We start from the raw sequence: 24157 nt of genomic DNA on the forward strand, positions 1-24157 counted from the left end.
TACTTGCCATACTGTCATTGCGAAGCAGTCTGGCCATTTTCCTCTGGCCTCTGGCATCAACAAGGCATTTTTACCTAGAGAACTGTCACTTACTGGATATTTTCAGACCATTCTCTCTAAACCCTAGAGGTAGGTTTGTGGGGAAAATCCCAGTAGATCAGCAGTTTCTGAAATACTCAGACCAGCCCCAGCCAGTCTAGCACCCACAATAATGCCACATATAAAGTCACTTAAATCACCCTTCTTTCCCATTAGGTTGCTCGGTTTGAACTTCATCCATTTCTGTTGACTATATCTACATACCTATGATTAGCTCATTAGAGACTTGTGTTAGCAGGCAGTTGAACGTGTGTACCTAATAAAGCGGACAGTGCTGTTTAAGTGTGTAAATATATATTGTCTTTTTGGTTCTTGCTGTTACCCTGCTGTCGACTCATTAATAACAGCTACCTCATTGGTAAGACGCTCATAAACTCGCCTCTTTCTTCTCTTTCTGTTCCCTCAGTGATGAGTCTTTAGATGAACACAGGACACTAACTCCCTACAGTGATTCACTGGTTTCAATTACAGATTATAGAAACACAGACGGCGGGCGATCTGACCAAGCTCTCTGTGTCTGTGATGCCTCGCTTTTTATATATTCTCACCAACGCACGTAACACAAAGGAACTAAAATATCTGTGACTAAGATGATCATTGCCTATTTCCAGTCATTTCACACAAAATAGTCACTTGCTGCTCATTTCTCAAAGCCTGTGGTCTGTCATAGCAACACAGCCTACTATTATGCCACATTTGAAAGATAAGAAGAAATGATAAAATACAGTATGTCCTTTACTCTTTTTTTTTTTTTTTTCTTCATTTGTTGTACTCGAGTACCAATTTCACATTGGGACACATATTTCTAAGTGCAGTATTTTAATCTGCCGTGAGGTATGATGGGAAATTTCAATCATGCTGGGACACAGTAAATGGTTTCTAGGGGGGGGGGGTGGGGAAGATATGTGGCGATAAAGAAGGTTTAAATAGCATTACTGTCAGAATAAACCATGAAGTAGTGTTAGAATAAAACCCAGAAGTTAGCTTTCTATTGATTTTTAACTAACCACTAGAAGGCCTTTAATAGCTCTTTGGGGAATAGACTATTTATGTGGAGTGTTTATTTGAACACACTGAGTAGAACTTTTACATGTCATAATGTTACGTAGTTTGTTGCCCGGCATTATTCTTTAACAGCTGAAGTGTTTAAGTATATGGACTAAACCCAGTGTTTTATAGAACTGAGAGCTGGCTGGCCTTACTCTGTTAATGCCAGAGTTTACTGAAAAGTCAGGTCAAAATCACGAGCATGTCTCTGTGTTTCAGTGATTCTCTTGGGAAACAAGTATTCAGCTACTTTTCTCTACCACTGTTTCGCTCACTCTGCTTCTCGCTCTTTAGTCTCTGGTTTTACATCATCTTTTATTTATGCCTACATATCTACAAATGCATATTCAGGCTGTTTCTGAGCCTGCCATTACTTACTACGAAGAGAGAGGCTGGATTTATACATTGGTCTGAGTCTGACTGAGGTCATTCTGAAAAATGGGTGTCAGTCTCACGGTCACATGCGTTGCTCATATGTGCATGCACATTAAAACTCTGTTGCAGGCACAGCAATAATAATAGTCTGGCATCCATTAATTTTTTTGGGTTAGAACAGTCATTACTGTCATCACTGTTCCTCTCTGAATCACTTACTGTCAGAAGATGTGCACACACAAAGACACTCTCACTCACTTTGAATGTTGCCTATACCCTTTCAACCTCTGCTTCTGTATTTCTGTTTTTCTCCCACCCCCCTCAGAGGTGGTGAATCCCCAGGATGACAACCCACCCACCCCCCTTGTTTGCCCCCCTCCATAGCTGCCTGTCAGCCAGGAAACAATAGGGACTGGGGCACATTTGCCTTTAAAAAGAGGCAACACTGACTTACTTCCTGCCGCACTGGGTGTCTTTCTCCCTAGCTTCTTCTTGACTCTGTCTTCCCCCTCACTTTCTATCAACTGTGATAACTCATTAATGTCACAGACCTGTGTGTATGTGCTACAGTTGGCCTATTGGTGCAAGATAGCCAGTGAACTATGTGATCAGGTTAAACACAATGAAATGGAAAGAGGTAAAGGCCAACCATGCCCTATCATATGAACAGGTTCATTGCAGTGTACATGTCAGACAACAAAGAAAGGTTAGCAAAATGTAACGTGAGCACTAACACAGTTGATTTGTTTATTTATTTAGGATAAATAAAAAATGTGTATGGCATGCTGAAGTAGACTGATGGAAAAAATGAATTCAATTAATGATTTAATAAGATTAAACCTGTAAAAACTAAATTTTTGAGGGGCACCTGTTTATCAATTGTTTTATCATCAGTATAACTTAAAGTAAATTGTTCACTATGAGGAAGGGCATGTTATTAATTATGCTAAACCTGTTTTTGCTTTTGTAACTGTAAGAATACAAGAAGAGATAATAAAGGTTAAAACATACAAAGAGGGAGACGGATCGAGCTCTTCTAGCACCATCACCCCCCCCCCCCAAAAGGAAGACAGATTTATGTTTAAAACATCACTCTGACTGAGCCAGGTTCAGCTAGAGTTAAATGCTTTGATCAGCATGCTGATTATGCTATGTTCCGGACACCTCTGTGTGTGTGTTAACCTGTCCCTTTTTTTTCCAAAAATGGATGCTGCTTAGCATGGGGACCCTGTAGTCCTACAAACCAAGCTGTGCTGCACTTTAGGCTGGAGAGTGTATGTGTTTTTGTGTGTGTGCCCCGGGCGCTTCTTCCTGAGTGGTCCCTTGGTGCTCCTCAAACTGACATAACAATCATGCACAGACACACACTCAAGCAGTTAGACAAGCACACTTAGGGACTGGCATATGAATGCCCACGCCACACACATGCGTACCCATATATCCGTAAGGTAGAGACACACACGCACAAACTAACAGACAGTCATGCACAGTATAGCCGCAGGCAGTATGGATCAGTGAGGTGCTTAGGAAGGCTAAGATAAGGGTGAAGACAGGGTGAATACAACTAAGTACTGCAGAGTATCATTTCAGTATCAGATGAGCTAAGCAACCATGAGAATCCTGCACATTTGCCAATATATAAGATTTTTAGAATTCTTCTAACACCAGGCTGATTTTAAAATGTTCTCTTTTTTTTTTGTTATTGTTGTTCCTCATCGCCATTGATTGACAAGCCACCCTATCAATGCACTTGAAGGATCGCTATTTTCACGATTATACTGCAGGCTAATGGAGGTGAATCATCTGGTTGCAGATTGTTTTCTGTCAGCGCTGTGGGGAGGTGGTGGGAGTTGGTAGTGGCAGCTGCGTATGTGTGTTGCTCAACTGTAGAGCCCTGTAGTTGATTCCTGTCAAGCCCATAGCACCACACTCAGATAGAGCTTGACCAAGCGTTTAAACGCTGCTTCAGGATTTCCCGCTGGTATGGGCTGAGTGGAAGTGTCAGTCACTGAGAGGTGTGTTTGTGTAGAACTGGCAGCACTGAGGGATGCTGGCAGTTTAGAGAGGTCGAGAAGGTTCAGGAGGCTAGCTTTTGGCATTAAATATGAAAAGCAAGAGAAAAGATGGGTTTGATTAAAATACAGAGGGTGATTTTAGGAGCATGGAGTGTGAATGACCATGTATGAGAAAGTGGGTCATTGAATACCTCAGGCTTGGCAAAATCTCATAGCAGATACCGAAAGGGGAAGTACTCTGTGTGTGTGGTATACATACAAACCCTTGTTTATATGCCCTTAAAAGTGCATAGGCATGCTGACTGATAGTCAACCTTCAAACTTTTACAATGCTTTATAATGTAATTTTGTTTATTAGAACCACGGGTAATGTTAAGCCTTCAAAGATGCTTTAATAGTTGGGTAACTTTACTTTTTTTACTAGCATAACCTTGGTAAGCTCAGTTTATATTAACAAGAAGTATATCTATGACCCTGGCAAACAGATATTAGTGACAAGGAGCAGCACTATTTTTTATTTTATTTTTTTAATGAACCAAGAAAAGTCTCAGTCTTTAAACTGAAAGCACTCATTGATAGCCAAATTCTGCCATAGCACTTCCCTTCATAATAACTCTCAACAACTCTCATTTAGGATTGAAGTGCTTTGCAGACACTTGAAACTTACAAAGTTTTCCAAGGAGTCAATCCAAGCAAACCCAGTTACATTCCAACCTCCCATTTGTAAGCGATTCATGTTGCTGTTTTCACATTGATGGTGCACTTTAACCATCTGTTGGTAGTAAAACAGAATTAAAATCAATGCCGGGGAACGATCATCTTATTACAAAGACACTGGAAAAATGATGGCATCTATTAGGCTGCAGGAAGGACACAGAAAAAAGTAGTTGACTGCTGTAGCAGGTGCTTTGACAAACACTGTGACTGTAACATCAGTTAGGCACCACTTGGAAAGACTTGCTGGTCTACTATTTGGTCTTATTTCAGTTAATTGCTGAAAAGAGAGACTGCTGCTGAGATGGTAGGAAAGAAAGCCCCTAGTGTGTGGATGCTCTGACATTTGTTTGGACCTCGTACCAAAACAGCTTTATGATGTCTGATGTCTTTGGCCATTTTCAGATGGTTAGGCACACTGCCACACTGCCTATTTCTTCATGAATTGTTGAAGATTATGAGAACAAGAGCTCAAGTTATTGATCTCCAATTTCCTATCATCTCAGATGATCGAGCAGCTGTGGGATTTTCTGGGAAAAAGTGGTTGATAGAAGCCACACGTCTGCAGACTGAAAAGATCTGCAGCTAAGAATTCTGTGCCTGACACCACAGAACACCTTGGTAGATTAAAATCCTTATTTTGCTGGGAAATACTTGGAGCCACCACCTGTGGCTCCGTTTTACATGCTATATAGGTAGATGTAGTGCCACCATCTCTAGTTGAGGTGATGCTTCTGTCCACAACAAACCAGACATGACCTGAAACCAGAGAGAAGGAATGACTAGGGCAGCCAAAGAGTGTGTCTTTAAGGTTAGCCCGACCTCTCTGACTGGGCTGGTGTGGCTTAGAGATTTAAAGGCATCGTATGTATGTGTGAGCCTTTTGTGCCCCTGCGGCATTAAAGTCGCTTTAAAGCAGGAGGTGGGCGGGGGTGGTTGGAGTTCTCACTTCAGAGGGGCAGCTGTGATGCGGGGGTGGTGAACAGGGGGGGGACTGACTCTGTGAATTGGCCTTGAGGGAGCCGAAACCTTGGGAGCGTCAGTCATCCACTGCAACAAAGGAGACTTTCTACGTGTTCATGTATACGTGTGTGAAAAAGTTAAGAGCCTGAGCAATTGTTTTTTAAATTAATTGTTTGGTTTTTTTTGTATATGTGACTCTGTTTTAATGGGAATTAAAAAAAAAAAAGTGCTGCCACTGCAAGATTTAAATCATAATGAATCTACTGACCCTGAGAAATGCTGCATTTGCGAGTGTTCGGTATGGTGACTGTGTTGGCGTGGGGTGGGGGCAGCTAATGAAAGCGCAGCTTGTATTTGTGAGGGTTTCTACGGTGACCTGCTTTGTCCTTTATACATTTGAAATGCACTGAATCAGGAGGTGATGGAGCTATTATTGTGGATGTGTTTTATTGGGTGAAATGTGTTTTCCTGTTTTGACTGTGTGAGGGCTTAAGAAGGTACCACGAGAGGCACTCACACTCAGACTCACTTGGCTTTTATTGGAGCAGACAAAGCACACAGTCAAACAGCTGGCAGCCCGACGGCCACGATAACATTAACGAAACATCTATCCAAACATATTAGTAAGCATTTGGAAATAGTGTGTTTGACGGTGTCCTTGTGTGTGTTTCTGCTGCTGTCAAGATCTATGTCTGTTTGTGGAAGTGCAGAATCTTAAAGTCCAAGGTCAAAGTGTTTTTTTACAGTCTTTCTAGCAATCTGCCAATTTCTCTGGTACAAGTACCCTCTCCCTCTCATCCCTTCTCTCATTTGTCCTCTCACTTTTTCCATTTCTTTTCCTATTGTCACTTTATCTCCTCTTTCATCCGGCTTTTCCCGAGTTTGGCTTTCCACGTGCTTCTGGCTAGAGGACAGCCATTTCTGTGTGTGTGTTTCTTTAACCTCTAATTCATCCACTTCCTTTTATTATCACTGTATTCATCCTTCTGTGTCCTACTCTTTGTTTCTCCCCCTCTCCTTTTTTTCCCCCTTTTCCTGTCACTTCTCTCTATTGTCCTGCTTAATCTGGCCTGCTCTCCGGCTGTGCCTTGTGTGTCCAAATGATGCATCCAGGTTACCCTGACCGATTGTTCATGCTGAATATGCCACACAACACACACCCCCACACCGGCTCCCCACATCATGCAGACTTAACGCATGTTGCTTGGAACATAGCTGAATGTAATCTGTGATCCTTAAACAAAAGGCATCACTGACAATGAATGAAGCCATCATTTCAACTCCCAGCCAGCTGAAATCACCCTGATAAATACATGAACTGGTCGCCTGTGATGTATCACCCTGGACTATTTGAGTTGCAAGTTAAGTGCTTCTCAGTGCATACATCTGACTGTTATCACATTGAAATACTCATTGTCTCCAAGTAGCTTTGATTCTATTAATTGTGCATGCTTCGTGTGGGCTGTATCAAATTGTAGTTTCTTGTTTTCTTCTCTAGTTATTTATTTTATTACAAACATAAATGTGATAGATCAGAAACTCTGGGCTTTTCTGTTTGATCAGTCATAAACTCCCCATTCCCTAATATTCTCATTTAGTCCTTGTGGCATTTAGAAATGTATTTAACTTATATTATTTCCAGCTGTGATTAATTTCCCTACGAGGTAGATCTGAGATGGTGAATGCTGTGTGTGAAAAGTGTGTATGTGTGTAAAAGACATGGTGTCCTTGAACAGGCTTATTGCTGCAGCTGGAACACACTCGCTTACTCTCTCTCTCTCTCTCTCTCTCTCTCTCTCTCTCTCACACTCACACTCACACTCACACTCACACTCACACACACACACACACACACACACACAAACCAACACTGCATGCCTACCACCTACCAGAGCTGTTCTCCCTCTTTTTCTCCCCATTTGTCCCAGCTTGACTGAAGATGTGAAAGTTGTGAGATGGAGGAGATGGTAACAGAGGGTCATTAAAGTGGCTGGCATTTTTACAGGGCAACATAAATCAGAGAAGCACAGCAGAAGTTTTTGGTCAATGATTTTCTCTTTCGCACTGAAGGGATAAAGAGGCAGATAGCGAGAGCGATTAAGCTTTGAAGAGACTACCCGAATCTCATAGGGGGAACTGATCCTGCCTATTTAAGCCAACACGATTTTGCAATAGGCCCAAAACCAAATCAAGTGCTTTAGTTTATTTTAGCAGAACACAAACCAGTGTTATATTTAACTCTTAGTTGCATTTTCTTTTTTAAATGTCAGCTGTTACAAACGGATATTTCTCGAAAAACAAAACTGAAGGCACAAAAGCACAAAACTAGTGTTAATCAATACATACAGAGTTCAGACTTTATTGGATGTCCTCATACGCACAGGGAAAGAAGCCCGAGGCTGCAGGAACTCTTCCTCTCGATCACGTACGTGCACACAAACACACACACTCACACATACTTCCTTCAGGCCCCTTTGCATTTTAGCTGCAGGTCAATCCTTATGAAATGCTCTGAAATAATTTCTCTGCTTCATCCTCTTTTACCATTAGAGCACAGATTTATAATGCAAATGAGTGTGACCTAAGAGCTTAAGCAAGTTTTAGTAAATGGGGCAACTTTTTTAGCCTTGGTGTAGTCATCCCAGGGCGCCCCACCACCCCCACCACTTTCTGTATTTGAAGCTGTCATGAACGCTTCTCTAAATGTGATTGGTCTCAAAAACATATTTTTAACATGAGTGTTTACACCGACTCCCTTGCCCCACAGATCTGCGCTTGTACCTTCAGACTCCGTGTCCAATGGTGTGATTTCACTGTGTTCAAATATTTGTTGCATGCTGAGGTTTTTTCTTTTCTTTTTTCTGCAAGCGCAGTATGTTCCCATGATTCCATTTTGCAAACAGATCATTTCATGGGTGTCAGTACAAGTTTTTCTGCTTGAGTAACGATATTGAAACCTCTTCCACTACACCCATTTGTGGATTATTGTCCAATCTGTTTGATGTCAGTCTCTATTCCAGTCTCTCTCTAGCACCTCTCCTTCCTGTCTTGCTCTCTTCCTCGCTCCCTGATGCCTTTGCTTTACTTTTGTGCTCATGATTTCCACTCTGCATACCTTAACAATTCCCTCACTTCATTAGCTGGTGACAGAGAGGAAAATATCTCCCTTCCTTTTTTTTTCCCCTTTAAATTCACACCTCACGGTGGCACAAACCAAGTGATATAAGGAAAGGAAAAGAATTCAAGCTCTGGTAAGCACATAAGGGCTTCTAATAATTTTATATCTACTCTCAGCAGTTTCCCCAGAGGCACTGTCCTTGGTCTGGCGTGGCAATGGCTTGGATGGGCTGACAGTATTAGCAGGAATTCTTCGTAGAGCCCTGGTTTAACTTTGGCTTTGATAGCACGGTAGCTTACCTTGAGTCTTTTAGCTTGATGGGTTTTACAGTCTCTTACCATTCTTTTACTTTGTGAAAGGACTGTCGTATAGCAGTAAGTGAAACATTTTTAAGTAAGAGTAAGACATTGCTATTTCTGCTTTGTCCAGGCCTAAAAAAATCAATAAAAATCTTACAGAAAAAGCTGCAGTGTGTCCCCGAGTAGCTGCTAAACCTCTGTACCCAAATGCAGTCTTATCTGCTTCTCCCAGCTGGGCTTCTGTTTGCGGAGTGTTATAAAGCATGTGTGCATGTGCTGTGTATGTGTGTTTTTAGAGAACGAGTGTATGCGTGCACAGGTATGTGTTTTTATGAAGAATTCTTGTTTTAAATATAGTGTGTGTGTGTGTGTGTGTGTCTTCACTGTATTTGTATTTGTGTGGTCATAAACACGTCAGTGGCACTCAGAAATTGAAGGTGTGATGCTCTCTGTTAGATGCTGGTAAGGCAGCTGTCAGAGTCACACACACCCTGTATCTGGACCATGATGCATCAGTTCTGAAGCGTGTAGTCTTTGACAGTTCATAAGTAGGGATGGAGAAGGACAATTTGTCACAGAGAAATACTAGATATTCAATAACCTAGTGGCTTTGGCAATACAGGATGCCATTCTTTCTCTCACTCTCACAGTCTGTCTTGGTCTCTGTCTGCTTCCGAAATGAAATGCTTGTCACTATCGCAGATTATTCTCAAAGAGAATTGTCATAAATGAAAAAATCAACCTGGATTATTGTCATACTCCTGGAAAGATTCACATTACCGACACAGTTTCCTGCCTAGTGTTTGACTAAACAGGCCTTCGAGTGGGAAATGACTTGTTTCAATAGAGGTCCCAGAAACAGCACAGCAGGTCCTTGTGAGGATGTATGGAACTCCAAAGTGTTCAAAATTAAATAAATAAATAGGTCAAGATGAAATAAATAACTATGTGAATAAATAAGACACAGATATGTAATGTGAGAATGATATTGTGAAATAATGGAACACATTTTGGAAAAAAATGCTCATTATTGTGAAATATATTGCATTCTGCTATATAAATTTACTTATTATTGTGAAATATTATTTCATGGTCATTATTTTTCACAATAACAGAGATTATTCCTGAGGCATTTTATTTATTTCCAGCCGTTTTTAGTCCAAAATGACCTTTTTTCAAAGTCAGTCTTTATTTCAAAATCACGTTTTTCCCGATGGTCTATTTATTTCATAATGCGACTTTTCAGCAGAATGACTTTGTCTGTCAATCAATGTAAGTGGGCTGGACCTTTGCACCTATTGGCTTATCGTTTACCATCGACTAGTTTTCCTGGATACCGGCTCCGCGGACGGCTACTGCAGCTAGCAACAGCGTGCTAGGTCAAAAGTCACGGAGGATGGCGGACTGGTGTGAACTTCAGCCAGTTCTGCTCATTTAAGCTAATCAGTTAGAGAGGGATCATTTACCTGTAGATACTGTTTTGAGTCGTTTAGATGTTTCTGAAATGCTTGGGATGATAATTGCTCTTCAAGATGTTCGCATCGATGACAGCATTGTCAAAGGTTTAAGATCAATTCAGCACCGTGTTCGTTTGGAATACGCCGAGGAAGAACAGTCTTCAAATGTTGGCCGTCCACGTCTAGAAATCCCGGTGCAGCACTCAGGACTTTAGTGCTGTCCGAGATAACCATCGGGGTAATTGCCGATACATTTTCTGTGTCTCCGAGCACAATTAGGAGGGAAATGACGGAGGAAGGTCTAAGGTAAGTTTATGCTGTAATTGAGCACCTGTGTGATTCTGTACACAGCATTGTTTAGGTGTTGACCTTAATTATGACGTTTGACAATGAATTATTATCGCTTACTTTTTTTTTGTTACTGTCTAAACTAAGTGGGGCAGCTACGGCTAAAGCTATCGGCGCCATCTCGGCGTTGAGACACGTTTAGCAGTGTTAGCTGTTAGTGTGTTAACTCGGAGACTGGGGTCAGTGGAGCCTGTAGGAACCTTTTACACAGAGAGTAGACCCACCAGCTTTCCACAGTCTACTTACTTATCACATCTTGTTAGACAACAGGGTCATTAGTGCTTTGTTTCATTGCTGTTTGCAGTTGATTGTTCTCTGATAACGCATAACAAGGTTGATGTTAAATAGCGAGTTTATTGAAATGGTTTTGTCTATTTCAGCAGCATTATAGATATACTTTCTCTGGTGTCTTCGGTAAAGCTAAAACAAGAATACATTTACATCCTTGGTTCTTTCAGCATTAATTGGAAAACTTTGAGATTTGCTGTGCGCCTCCCAAGCCATTCTCTTTTATCCCACCTGTCAGGTATAGATGGCAATACTTTAAACAAAGTTAAATTTGTTATACCTGAAGAGAACCAATCCTGACCTAGAATGGGTGAATGAATAATTAGTTGGTAGCCAATGCCTAAGCAACTCACATAGGCCCTGGCAGACTCAATAAGTCCATCTAGGAACAGCTGCAGGAAACACCTCTTCAGTTTAGATTTAAAACATGTGCATGCTCTTTCAGGTTGATGAGGATTATGGTGTGGACTGGACAGGACAACATAATCGCTGCCCATCAAATGAGATCACCATTCCTGAGATTCAGCTCCCAGATGCACTGAATGAACAAGACCCTGCTGTGCTACCAATACTTCAAAATCACTTGTAGAAAGACATTATTACATTTAATCAGTTTCTATGTCAGGAGGATTTTTTTTTTAAAATTTCTACAGCTTTGTAGCTAATACTGACTCAAAACAGCATAACCAATTTCATTTTCAACAAAACAGTGAGTGGCTATAAAACAGGATTTGTTTTATACAGCTGTCACTTTAATGATATTCATTTCTTGGTTGGATATACAGTACATGTCAACTCTGAGCAGATTTAATACAATGAACACAGAGTAGTGTAACATCTTAATTCAAATTTTTTCTAGAAATTTTTTTTGTATCAGTAGCGAGTATAAACAAAACATATTGTGTAATTTATAATGTACAGTGAACAACTGATTTTGATATCTGAACTCTTCATCAGTTTATATTAAAAAAGCCATAAATGCACACCTGTACTCTGTATTTTTCACTGTCAAGTGTATTAAAAAGAACTAGAACTCACTAGATTGTCCGTTTCTTTGAACACAGAGTACAGTAATGTGATGCAAGAAAGAAGAAATGGTCTAATTTTACCATGTGGTTATGGAATCAATCGTAAACCAGACCAAAACCTGAGTCAGTAGAGTTGAGACACACCTGAATGTCCATTAGAAATGACTCATAGGTACAGTAGTGTGCAGGAAGACGTAGTACTTCAAAACCGGTGGAAGACTTTGGAAGATTGCTGTTGACCACTTCCACAGTCATTTCTCGGCAAGACTTCCCATCCTGTCCAAAACTTGATGAGGGCTTTTTGTTGTGCACAAGATGCTGCAACAGAAGATTGTTTTAAACTATAATGACATCCTATATTCATTATTTTGAATCTTTTATGGAGAAATACCATAAAAGATGACCACTTACATACAGGGCACCAGACATTTTTGCCCCACTCAAATTGCTGTTGTAGCTTTTATAGATATTTTTATGTTAACAAAGCTAAAAGTAGTCTACATACAATTCTAGTGCAACTGATAATGCCACCACTCTTATGTATTGCATGGAGCAAATAACAAAACAAAATTATACTATAGCGTAGAGCTGGGCGATAGAACGATAACGATATGTATTGCGAAATAACTTTTTCTCAATAGAAAAATTAAACTATTGCGATAGACCTCACCGCTCTTGTCCTTTTTATAAAAAAATAAATAAAAATAAATATCGTGATATGAAAAAATCTCATATCGCCCAGCTCTACTATAGTGTACTTTGTTAATGACCCAAGATCACTGGACTGTATGTAATTTACCAAAGTATAATCAGAGAAAACCAATGGCAAAATACCTATCGCAGCAGACTTACCATTTTCAATGAAGGACCGAAGGTAACCTGCCACTCTGCATTTATCCTCGAGAGCATTCCTCTTCTTCCTCATCTTCATCTTCTGTGGCAGGCCACAGTCATTTTATAGCTTTACTTATCTTGTAGTCTTAAGAGCATCAGCAACATTAGGTGTATTTTTATTAAATGTAACCCAGCTGTTCAACTAACCCACGCATACAAAACAGTATATTGGTGTTTTGTGTCAACAATTAATGTTCATCCTTCATAAATTAACCAAATAGCTTTACTATTCAGATGTTAAAAGATGTGACCTGACCTTACCTCACAACAGGGAGCAGTCTCTGATTCCCTTGGTAAGAAAGGAGGAATGATGTCTGATCTTTCTGTCAGAAGCGGCCATACCATGGTTTCCTTAAGCCCTTTCCTCAGCTGCTTGACTTGACGACTTGTTTGTGTTATGACCTACAACGGTGAGACCAAACCAAAACTGAAGTTGGAGTCTGTAAAGTGACACACACTTTAAATGTTAAATATTTAAAGAACATCCACTGTACTAGTAAAAGCATTTTCAAATTATACCCACTTACAAAATCACTACGTTGAACTAAAATTGCTTTCTTTTCTTTCACATAGATTACTTGTCTTCCATATTAGCACAGAAGATAAGCCACTTTAAAACAGTCATGAATAACTATTACCTACAACAATGTAAATAGTAATACAGACATTAACCCAGAAGACTATTATTTTCTCTTACCTAATTTATAGAATTCTTTGCTATGATAAAAAACAGTATTAAAAAAAATCTGTGACTAAACTGTTTAAAAAGCTCATATTTGGCAGACAGACAGACTAACCAAGCAATAATAACATATCGTTACTTACCCTGAACAGCGTTTCGTGGAGTGGAGCTAGCTGTGATAGCGTTAGCATTTGCTAACGTTAACACTGTGCGGTTGTGATGAGAACTTGGACCAGGGACCACTTCATCTCCAGTACACTGCTGCAATACGCAGACTGAGGTGAAGACGTTCAATCTAAGCGGTTAGCAAGTTCTCTGAGTAACTCAGAAACGGACTTGTTTCCTGCAGCCATGCCCTTCACAAGAATTGATACACCTGTAACGTTATTCGCGCCCAGTGTTTTGCATTTGTCGGTGCCTTAAGTTTATTTTGAGCTGCATACTGCCGCCAGCTGCATAGGAGATGCATTGCACCATTAAACCTAAATCGACAATTCATGTGCTATTACTTATGTCTGAGTAAAGGAGCAACCAATCACACAACTGGCTCCGCCCTGTCTTTCTTGATTGACAGACAAAGTCATTCTGCTGAAAAGTCGCATTATGAAATAAATAGACCATCGGGAAAAACGGGATTTTGAAATAAAGACTGACTTTGAAAAAAGGTCATTTTGGAATATAAACGGCTGGAAATAAATAAAATGCCTCAGGAATAATCTCTGTTATTGTGAAAAATAATGACCATGAAATAATATTTCACAATAATAAGAAAATATATATAGCAGAATGTAATATGTTTCACAATAATGAGCATTGTTTTCAAAATGTGTTCCATTATTTCACAATATCATTCTCACATTACATATCTGTGTCTTATTTATTCACATAGTTATTTATTTCATCTTGACCTATTTATTTATTTAATTTTGAACACTTTGGAGTTCAATAAGGATGAAGCACTTCTTTGATCATTACTTAAGAGGCAAAAAGACCTTCTCTCTGTTTTAATTTCTTCCCATCTTACCTGGGACCGGAGGCTAGAGCACAGACAGGGAGGCAGCAGAAGAAAAGCATGCTCCCTTTGAAGTTATTGAAACAAGAGGAGGGTGGAGTGGGAAATACCAGGGAAGGGTAGAAAGTTGTTGGGCTGCTGGAGAGGTTGACCCAAACTGTCAGGTTCGGCTTTCTCTCTTTGTAGTTGAAAGTGAGAGCATTTGATAGAGTTGAGCTGAGTTGGTACTTGTGGAAAAATAGTAAATATTTTGGACCTTTTTCCCACAATGCATCAAGTCACATATCTGCACTGAAGAAAAACCACCAGTTGCTGTCTGCATTGTCTGTAATGAGAGATGCCTCCGCGTGTTTGGCTGTTTGCACTCAGTGTGGTGCTGTTTAGTCAACATGGTGAGAAGCCAGTGAGATTCCATTGATTCCATGGACAACAAATCCCACAAAAACCCTTCATCTTGAAAAGCATTTTTCATGGCTCTTAACCCTTTAGAAAACGCTTGTTTCTGACAGGGTCAGTGTGATGTCATTTGAAAGCAATGAGGATCTGACACCAGTGACAGGCGTAGAGAAACCTCTGAATGGAGCCATATGCATTACTGGCATTAAGCCTGTCAGGCTGTGGCAGAGCGTAGAATGTTCTGGAACATCGTCTTCAAAGAAACGAGAAGACAAGTTTCTTTATTTGAATACGACAGCAGGGTTGGTGTGAGTCAATCATAACTGAAGTCTGGGGATGCATAAAGAACATGAGAGGAGGGAGACATGGAAAATACATCATGACTAACCTCCATCTGTCCAGCAGATAAGAATATTCTTAAGAGTCAATTTTTTTTTTCCATTTCTGTTGCATTTTTATTGTGAATATAAATTGAGCTTGAGATGAACATATCATTGCAGGTATGCATAGTAGCGTGGTGCACAGGTGGCATAGACGCCGGCCTTATTTTTGTGTGGGCAGATGGACCTCATACTATTTTGTGCAGGTAACATGAATTATCCAATTACCATGTTCCAGGCTGCAAGACAAAACCTGCCTCAACACAGAAAACAGCAGCTTATCATTCCAAGAGAGTTGATTTTTGTGATCGTAGGTAACTTTCTGCTTTCCACCACGACTGAAAGCAAAGTGGACTAAATGCCTTCAAAACTTCAAATTGAATAAAAGATGTCATTTTTTGCGCATTACACGTGGGAAGAAATGTAATTCTTCTCTGTCTGCCTTCAGGGACACAAACAATTTGTTTACTCAAATTCAGCAGATGTGTGACATTCAAAAACACACACGCAGATGCGACTAAGACTTGACTTTTTAATTCTCTATAAATTAGAGTGTAGATGTTTGTGCACCTCACCCAGATTGCTTCACGGCTTAATGTGAGTCTCAGATCTGATAAGTGCTCTCCAATTTCTCCACTAGTCCCTCTTAATAATAATTTTGTGTGTGTAATGTGTTTATAGTAGCCATGAATAACGCACCATGCAGAGAAAGATTTTTTTGTTTTGATAATCATAATGAGGCAAAATAGCAGCTTTGATGCATGCAGCTTTGAGATAAATTGTTGTGATCTAACCATTCTACTACAAATATTGGCTCTATCCAACAAAATGAACTGCTAACACATTTTTAACCTTTTCCCTGTATTTTTCTAAGCTGTGCTGACAGATATGAGTGGCATCAGCAATATACTATGGGCTGGACTTGCAGAACTAAAGAGTGCTGTTTACTGAATGCTACGTGTACGTGGTTATTATGCTGTTAAAAGCTGCACAGTGCATCTGTGATCATGCATGAATCTGCGTGTGCCTGTAAAAGTTGTATTGCGTTGGCATTGATGTTAATTAGTCCTGATGTGTTTCCTGTTTCATCCACAGCAGAGTGTTCCCTGTTCACAAACCTTGAACGACTCTCATTCTTTTGAGCCCATTACTCCCCCATCCGCCGCCCATCTTTCTCTCTCACCCTCTCTGACTGCCTCTGTCTGCGTCAGCTTGTAGATAAGTTGGCCATTAACCCTGCTAATTTACACTGCAACAGGGAGAGAGGGAAATGAGCAAAGGGAGGTGAGTAGAACACAGTGCCCCGGTGCTGTTCTTCCTAATAACCAAATGTTTTCTCTAGCTTTTTCATGTGACACCAGCTTGGAAGGCTTTCACTGTCAAAGAGGTTTTAGGATGAAAAATAGCCAATTAAGTATTTAAATTTGCCTTCTTGAGGAAAATGTAGAAGTTGATGATGACAGATGATGGGTAGATGGGGGAGCCTATCACCACATTTTCTGGCAAAATTTATCAAAGTTAAAGAGCCCAGGTGTGCATTGACTATGACTTATTCAGCTATGCTGACAATTGCTGGTTGGAAATCTGTCTATTCAGACTTTATTCCCATCACGATTTTTTTACAGGCCTTTCTGCTGTCAGTTGTTTTCTGTGTGTTTGTGTGTCACGCTGATATTATTATAATACATAATATTAAAGACGGTCACGCTTTCTGCTGGTGCAGCAGACAAATTGAAAGTCTGCACACTGGTGCAATGGTTAGCAATGTTTCCCCACAGCAATAAGGTCCTGGGTTCAAATGCACCAGCTGTGATTTGAACTGAGCGCAGTTGCATGCTCTCGTTGTGCCTCTGTGGGTTCTCTCCAGGTACTCTGGCTTCCTTCCACAATCCAAAGAAAGCATGTTAGTTAAACTGGTGATTCTAATGGGTGTAAATATGAGTGAGTTTGTCTGCCTCTGTGACAGGCTGGCAGCCATCGTGTACCCCATCTCTCGCCACATGATGAAACAATGAAAATTTGGCAAGTTAGAAAAATCTTTAAGAAAAGGATGAATGGATTTTAACAGGAAAATCCAATTTAAAAAAAAAAAAATAATAATTTTAACATTGAAAATAACAGTTAGAGATCTTCCATATGTGGAGACCTGTGTGCATTATAATGCATCATGCTGTCTTGACCTTAGACCTTGTAAATCATTCAGTTATTATTCACCAACAGAAAGTAGGCCATGATCCTATACCGTAGATGTAGGACCACACTGTGCTACACATGCACACATTGCTGTTACAGCCGTTCTCAAGGTCACGGTCCTCCCATCCTCCTCTGTGTTTGTCCCCATTTATCCCATGTATAATGGGAATTGCTGACTGGTTTAGGACATGCATTTTCCACCCCCGTACTTGCTCCCTATACAGGCTTTTGTAGATGCATGACAACTACATTGACACATGCAGGCTTTTGTGTTCAAAGCTTTGCTTCTATGTAATAGTTGTTTGTCAATTATAATCAGTCAGACTCTGCATAAACGTAATGACATCAGTACCACAGTACCTTGTGCTGTAATACTCCACTGTGTTAAAATACCTTCCGGTTAGACATCCGTGCTTTGATTTAAAGCCTTCAAAACATAGATGTCAACAGTAGCGACTAGTATACCTGTTTTTTTACCTCTTCCTTCTCTGTGTTCTCCCCTTTCTTATTAACCGTGCACATTTTTATTAGGACACTCACAGTGAAGAAAGAAATTAAAAAATTGGTCGGGGCAGAGCCTGACACATTGTTTTATTGTGCCTTTCTGGATTGAAATGCTCTTGCTCTGGGTGTGTGCTGGGGGGAAGGGGTGTGTTGGAGGGTAATATAGGGTTAACGACTCCCAATGCCCGAGGTCTAGCTGCTGTAACCTTGTCAGTTAGTGAGGCCAGGTAATTACCTTAGAATGACAGGTCTGGAGGGCAGTGTGTGCGTGTGCGCGTAGACAAGGTATACAGTCGGTGTACACAGATATGTGTACACATGGAGGTTTGCGTGTGTATATGTGTGTTATTTGGGAGGTTGGAAGAGATAGGAGATGGATGGTAGGAGGCAGCATTTCTTATCCTATTCAATTAGGCAAGATAAATTGACATGTGCAGAGGAGCTCCTCATTGTATATGCAAAACACTCAGCAAATGGTTTCACTTGAGAGTTACATCCAAATGCAAACCTCACCTAAGATAAATTAATGTTATTGTGTAGACATTTTGCTCTAACAGGCCTTTCCTCTCCTTTCCTTTCCCCTGTCTGGTTGCTAGTACCTGAAAGACATCTATGTGTTTATCCCATTTTCCATAATAACAGCTGCAGTTATAGACATAAAGTGACTTGGAAGAAGTTTTGATCACAGACATTTTTTAACAACCTTTCCACTTATCTCTCCCCAAGCTGTTAGTTTCTCCCCTGATGCTACACACTCATTTCATTTCTTGCCGCCTCATGTGTATCAGTACAGGTAGGGGTACGCCTAGGCTTGTTGATCATTCGGGTTTGTGTCCCTAGTGATTTAAGCTACTCAGCTCCCGTCATGGTCCCTACAATGCAGTAGGATTTATCCAAGGATGTGTTTAAAATGACACCTCCAGCACAGTATGTTAGAACACCTTAATCCATAGTGGGTATACAGGAGGAGGAGAGAAAACGAGAGAGATTGCGGTCAAAAAGGACAAGAATAAAGGCAAAGAGTACAAGGAAAAGGAAAACAAGGAGAAAGAGTGCAGAGAGAATGACTTTGAAAGTGAAAATGGATTACATGCTGTGTGTAAATGTTGTCATCAAATACTCTATTAATACACGCTTGTGGCATTATTGCAGTACTGCTGCTCCAGAGGAGGAAGTTTCTGTAAACTGTAAATGTGAAGGGTTTAAAGGAGATATTTATGGCACAGAAAATGAGTGATTATTAACAGGGATGCAACACTTAATTTTTTTTTCCAGTGCCACTACCAATGTGGAAACCTCTGCTTTCCTGATACTGAATACTAATCTGAAACCAGTTTTAAATTATAACCTGTATTCCTGTGATAATTTCTCTTGCGTTCAAGGCTATACCAGGCTTGACTTAAACATAGATTTCTCTACCTTTTAAAGGAAATTGCAAGAAATTCACATTAAAAAATGTACCAAGTGTTATTTTTTTATACATAACAACATTAGAGAGTCTCTCTGCCGTTTGCTTTCACACTCTTCTTGTTTCTTACACTGTGTGCAGGTGTCTAGCCCTTCAGAGGAAGGTGTAGTGAAACTAATATTACTCTATTTGATGACAACTTATTACGTTACTACAACCTTTCAAATTAGTTATTTTTTTAACAGAAACAAAGGAATGAAAAATGTAATGAATGAACAGGGAAAAGTCCCACCGGCAATCACAGTTAGTTTGGTGTTAAATCAAATTATACTAAACTCATGTAAGCAAATAAACGTAACTCCTTGGAGTAATGGTCATTGTCACAGGTAACTAATGCAGTCTCGGTATCAGCAGTGAATTGATGCATCTCTAATTATTAGGGTAAAGATAAGCAGCGTCCTCCAGGGTTTAAAAATTAAGCCACACAGACTGAATCAAAAATGGTTTTGGCCTCTATAGCTTATTTACCCCTCCATGACTACATTATGATGGATGTTCTATTTATTTGTTTAGACAACTAACTCCTTTACACTTTATTGAGATTTAAAGGTGCTGAGGTGGAGGTAGCCAGTAGCTATCTGCTTGCCCACACCACAAGTGTGTTTATGCTGCTGGCACCTTTTGGATCATTTTAAACTTGGTCCTGCAGTTTTGCCACACTGGCAAAATTTTGTTTGGTTCAGTAAATCTGAGATTAGTGTCAATGATATTTTTAACATTTAGATCCACTGGTTATTTAGTACTTTTAAATGATCAGAACCAAATCTGTGCGTGCCAGTGGATGTAAAATTGTGTTGCACAGTTGTTCAGAAAATGACTCCAGAGTGATGCTGGAATTTCTCCTCTCAATCCTGCTTTCACCTCCTGCTGCCCTCTCCCCCAGCCTCTCCCCACTTCATCCAGCCTCTTTTCTGCCTGTTGAGTTCTTAAGGAAAATATCTCTCCTGACCACACATCACGCTTTAATCTCATTTGTGCTCCTTTTTTCACAGCAACTCCAGAGTTGGCAGTGACTGGTTCAGAGTATTTGCAGTACTTTCGCAATTCCCCGTGGGGTCCAACTTTTTTTTTTTTTTTTTTTTTTTTTTTTTTTTTTTTTGAACACTAATTCTGTGTTTGTGGACCGCCTTTAGTCCCATGATCACAATAAGGAAACTAATTTAAAAAGCTTCCAAGTGTAATCTTTTAAGCTACACCTCTCATCCATAATACCTCTCCTGTGACTGCCTGTAAAGGGCTATTTAAGATGCTTGTTTCTGAGACTTAGACTTTTCTTGATCACTCTGATCTTATTTAGAGGGGCTAAGCTGTCTTTCATTCAGCGAGATCTTAGCAGGGTAGAGTAGCATGATTAATATATACAGTTAGGTCCAGAAGTGTTTGGACAATGACACAATTTTGTAGTTTTTCTTTTGCACACCAACACAGAGCAGTTTAGATCAACCAAGATGTGAGTGAAGAGCAGACTTTCAGCTTTATTTCCAGGGGTTTAATAAAAGCACTGCATGCATTAAGTCTTTAGGAGCTACAGCAATTGTTATTCATAGTTGCCCATTGTCAGAAGCCTAAATATAATTGGACCAGGGACAGACAGTCTGTTTTGTGGCCAGGTGAGGCTTGTCCCCTTATTATTTCACAACAGTTTAAGCAGAGAAAAGATCTGGACTTGATTTCAAACAATAAACTTACATTTTTTTAGCTTTTCATTAGAACTGGAGCCCAAAGAGATGTTGCTGCAAGTGAAGCAGGTTGTTATTAGAGTAAAACATCTAAATAAATGTATCAGAGAGATTGCAAAAATGGACAAATCCATAATTCGGTAGATTCTTAAAGAAAGAATGCACTGGGCAGCTTTGCTGTGGACAAGTGGACTAATATCCTCTTTCTGCTTCACCTAAGAAGGACGAAAATGGGAAACAGATGGCTGGAAATGTTTTTGATTCTGTTGGTCCTCAAAACCTTAAAGGTCAGTGCTGAACCTGTTATATTCTGGAATCCATTTCATGTAATTGCCACCAGTACTGCACATTAGATCATAAAATAAAATAAAATATTATTCATAGACTGAATGTGTTAACTGTGGAATTATTAGATTTTTGCCATCTTTTTGTTCTTAGCTACTAAAAGTGCAAGCATACATGTAACTCCTTTGGAAATACGGCGCATGTTTAAGCTAACCACTTTTGATTCGGGTTCGGGAAATTACTCCCAGCAAAATGAGTCGCATTCTGTCCTGTGGAAAATGTAGGACCGAAGCGAGGCAAAGAGAGAAAACGAGAAAGGAAGGGAGTGTTATTTTGGGAGAAAAGAGAGGGGATCTAATCCACAGCTATTCTCCCTCTTCTCAGTCATTGCTGCCTCCCCAGACAGATTACTGGGCTTTGAAGGCACCCTCCAAAGAGGCAGATTTTTAAAATGGGGGCCATTGGTGAAATAGAGAGGGGAGCTGGGGTGGAGAGGGGATAGGATATATCTCAGAGAGGAAGATTAGTATTGCTCCTCAGTATTGTGTGTCTATGTGTGTGTGTTTGTGTGTAGGGAGGGGCTGTTGTCAGACAGAGTGACAGAATGAGTCTTTATCAGTGTATGTTTGTGCACTTCTTGTTTCATGTGCAGGTACTTATTCCAAGTGTTATATGTTTGAAAGGTCTGACAGCCTCTCCAATCCATCCATTTCTTCCTACTTTCCGTCTTTACCCTCCTGCTTCTTCCTTCCTTCCTTCCTTCCTTCCTCCTTTCCTCCCCTCTGTCCTCCCACACCATTCCCCTGTGACGTGGTATAGTTATAATCCACTCAGACATGTTCTGTTGTTTTTTTTTCTTTTTCTGCTTTCTGTTGAGTGTTGGTACTCACCCACACACTCTCTTTCACTCCATCTCTCTAAAATCCCTCACTCCGTCTATTTCGACTTTCCCTAGAGAGAGAGAAAGCGAGCAAAAGAGAGAGAGAGAGAGAGCGCTACTGTATGGTCTGGTATTTTTGTGGCAGCCATTATGTGAATCTGCTGTTTGTTTGTCTTTGTTTGTTCACTGTGTAGCCAGTAAAGATGTCATGATAATGTGTCTGTGTGCTTTGCTTGTGTGCACATTCATCTGCAGTACAGTGCATCTATTTTGTCAGATGAAGAGTAAATATTGTATCTCTATGTATCTTTGAATGTAACAATTTGTACACGTGGGTGTGTGTCGCTGTGTGTCTGCTGGGCGCTGTGTGGTCCACAGTGGGTGTTCCTTGTGCAGTGCAGGCCAGGTGTTTCTCTTCTCTCCTTCTTTGCCTCCTAGTGCTCGGCAGACTGTTTGATCTCAGGACAAGCTGTGAGCATGTTTATTCTGATGGGTGGTGGTGTTTTGTTTTGTTTTGTTTGCCTGCCCAATAAATGGAAAGGTCAGTTTAATATGTTCAATTGATACAGCTTTATATATATCGCATAATTTCTTTGCAAAGTAATAACATAAATGTGCGGTTTTAGCTGCAGACATCACCTCCTGACAGTGATGTGATCACTTGCTAACAGAAGATTATGTGAATCAAAGTCTGTCCATGAAAACAGTTGTTACACATGACACGTATGACTAAATTTAAAAGTTTATGGTCTCAGTTATTAAATTCTACTCCTCATCAATATAGCATAAAAATTTAGAGGAAAGCAGACAATAGTAGTATTAATACTACTAATACTGAGAACTAACTGCTTTGCTGGTTTTCAAGCAGATCCACTCTCATGTGCCACCTGTGGCTCCAGAAACTCAAGATGGCAACAGGGGACAGAGGAATTGATCTTCTCATCTGTCTTTTGTCAGGTTAATTTCCCACAGTATGATGAATATGAATATGTGCTTGCTGGTGGTGCATATTCTCTGTTTTCATGTTTCCTGTTATTTAAGCCTCTGTGCACATTTTTTGGCTGCATGTCTTTCGCTTTGGATGCTAAATTAGATTCAGCCTGGAGTCGCACAAAAGATTAGACACATGGTGTGGGCACTGACGCCATGCATCTCTCCTATTGCAAATGTTTTCCATTTATTGTGGTGTGATCTATGACTACCAATGAATGGATGAGAGATTCAGGTCACACTCACATTTCTGTCATTTTCTGCTTCGTTCTTGTTGGTTATCTATTCATTGTTGCAGAGTAAAACCTTAGTGAGTGAGCCATAGTTTTCTGCTCGAGGATACCCACAATGCAACAGTCTCCATGGTTAATCCTATTGGCTACTGACGAATCATCAACATTCTGCAGTATGCGTCACTGCTGAGCAGAGTGCCAGAACAAGGCGAGACCAAATACTTAACTACACCTTAAGCTTGTCATATATGAATGAGCTGGAGAATGTAGAATAGAGCTGGGCCTTAATGTCTGGCTTTTTGTTAGTTTGCATGCATGGTTTTCTTTGCAGAAGAGTATGTATGTCTACATTAAGTTATCGGAGACTGCGTGGGTGTTGTTTGAGGGGGTGAACCTCCCGTCTCTTCTAGTGAAGTTGAATTAGCAGAGCTTATGGAACGATTTCATGTTAATGCTGCCAAATACAGTTCCTTAATCTGCCACAATTCCCTGTGCAGCACGGCCTTACTGCTTAAGAATACCCTGATTACTCTTCTATCGCATACATTAACTTTTACTTCTCCCTGAGTTAAAAGCAGAAGTGGCGAAAGGTTTTGGAGAGCTGGAAGACCCAAAGGGAAGATAAGTTACTGGAGATGCTGTATGAGAAAAAAGATGATAAAGGTGTATTAGAAAACAAAAGGAATAGAAGGAAAACACAAAGACTGCTTTTGTCAAAATGACCTTGACATTACAGGTTGTTCATACTTTTTCAGTCATGTGAGTGGTGTAGAAACCTGGAGAGCAAAACGAGTTTCAACAAGCCAGCAA

At 40.2% G+C, this 24157-nt stretch overlaps 1 protein-coding gene and 1 long non-coding RNA gene across 9 annotated transcripts in view; one reads left to right on the forward strand and one right to left on the reverse strand.

Moving 5' to 3' along the window:
- The window catches only part of brsk2a (BR serine/threonine kinase 2a), a gene marked incomplete at its 3' end in the record, with an annotated part of 207061 nt that overhangs the window by 34416 nt on the left and 148488 nt on the right, over positions 1 to 24157 (forward strand). The window lies entirely within an intron of this gene.
- Positions 11578 to 14226, reverse strand: LOC308391993. Of its 2 annotated transcripts, none has more exons than XR_013970734.1 (4): positions 13471 to 14226; positions 12907 to 13085; positions 12604 to 12685; positions 11578 to 12069 (listed from the first exon to the last, which is right to left on the reverse strand). It is a non-coding gene; the product is annotated as an uncharacterized lncRNA (long non-coding RNA). The 2 variants fall into 2 exon arrangements; XR_013970735.1 differs by having other exon boundaries at positions 12907 to 13047; positions 13471 to 14212.

Source organism: Rhamphochromis sp. 'chilingali', assembly GCF_963969265.1.
Source record: "Rhamphochromis sp. 'chilingali' genome assembly, chromosome: 2".
Taxonomy (NCBI): Eukaryota; Metazoa; Chordata; class Actinopteri; order Cichliformes; family Cichlidae; genus Rhamphochromis; species Rhamphochromis sp. 'chilingali'.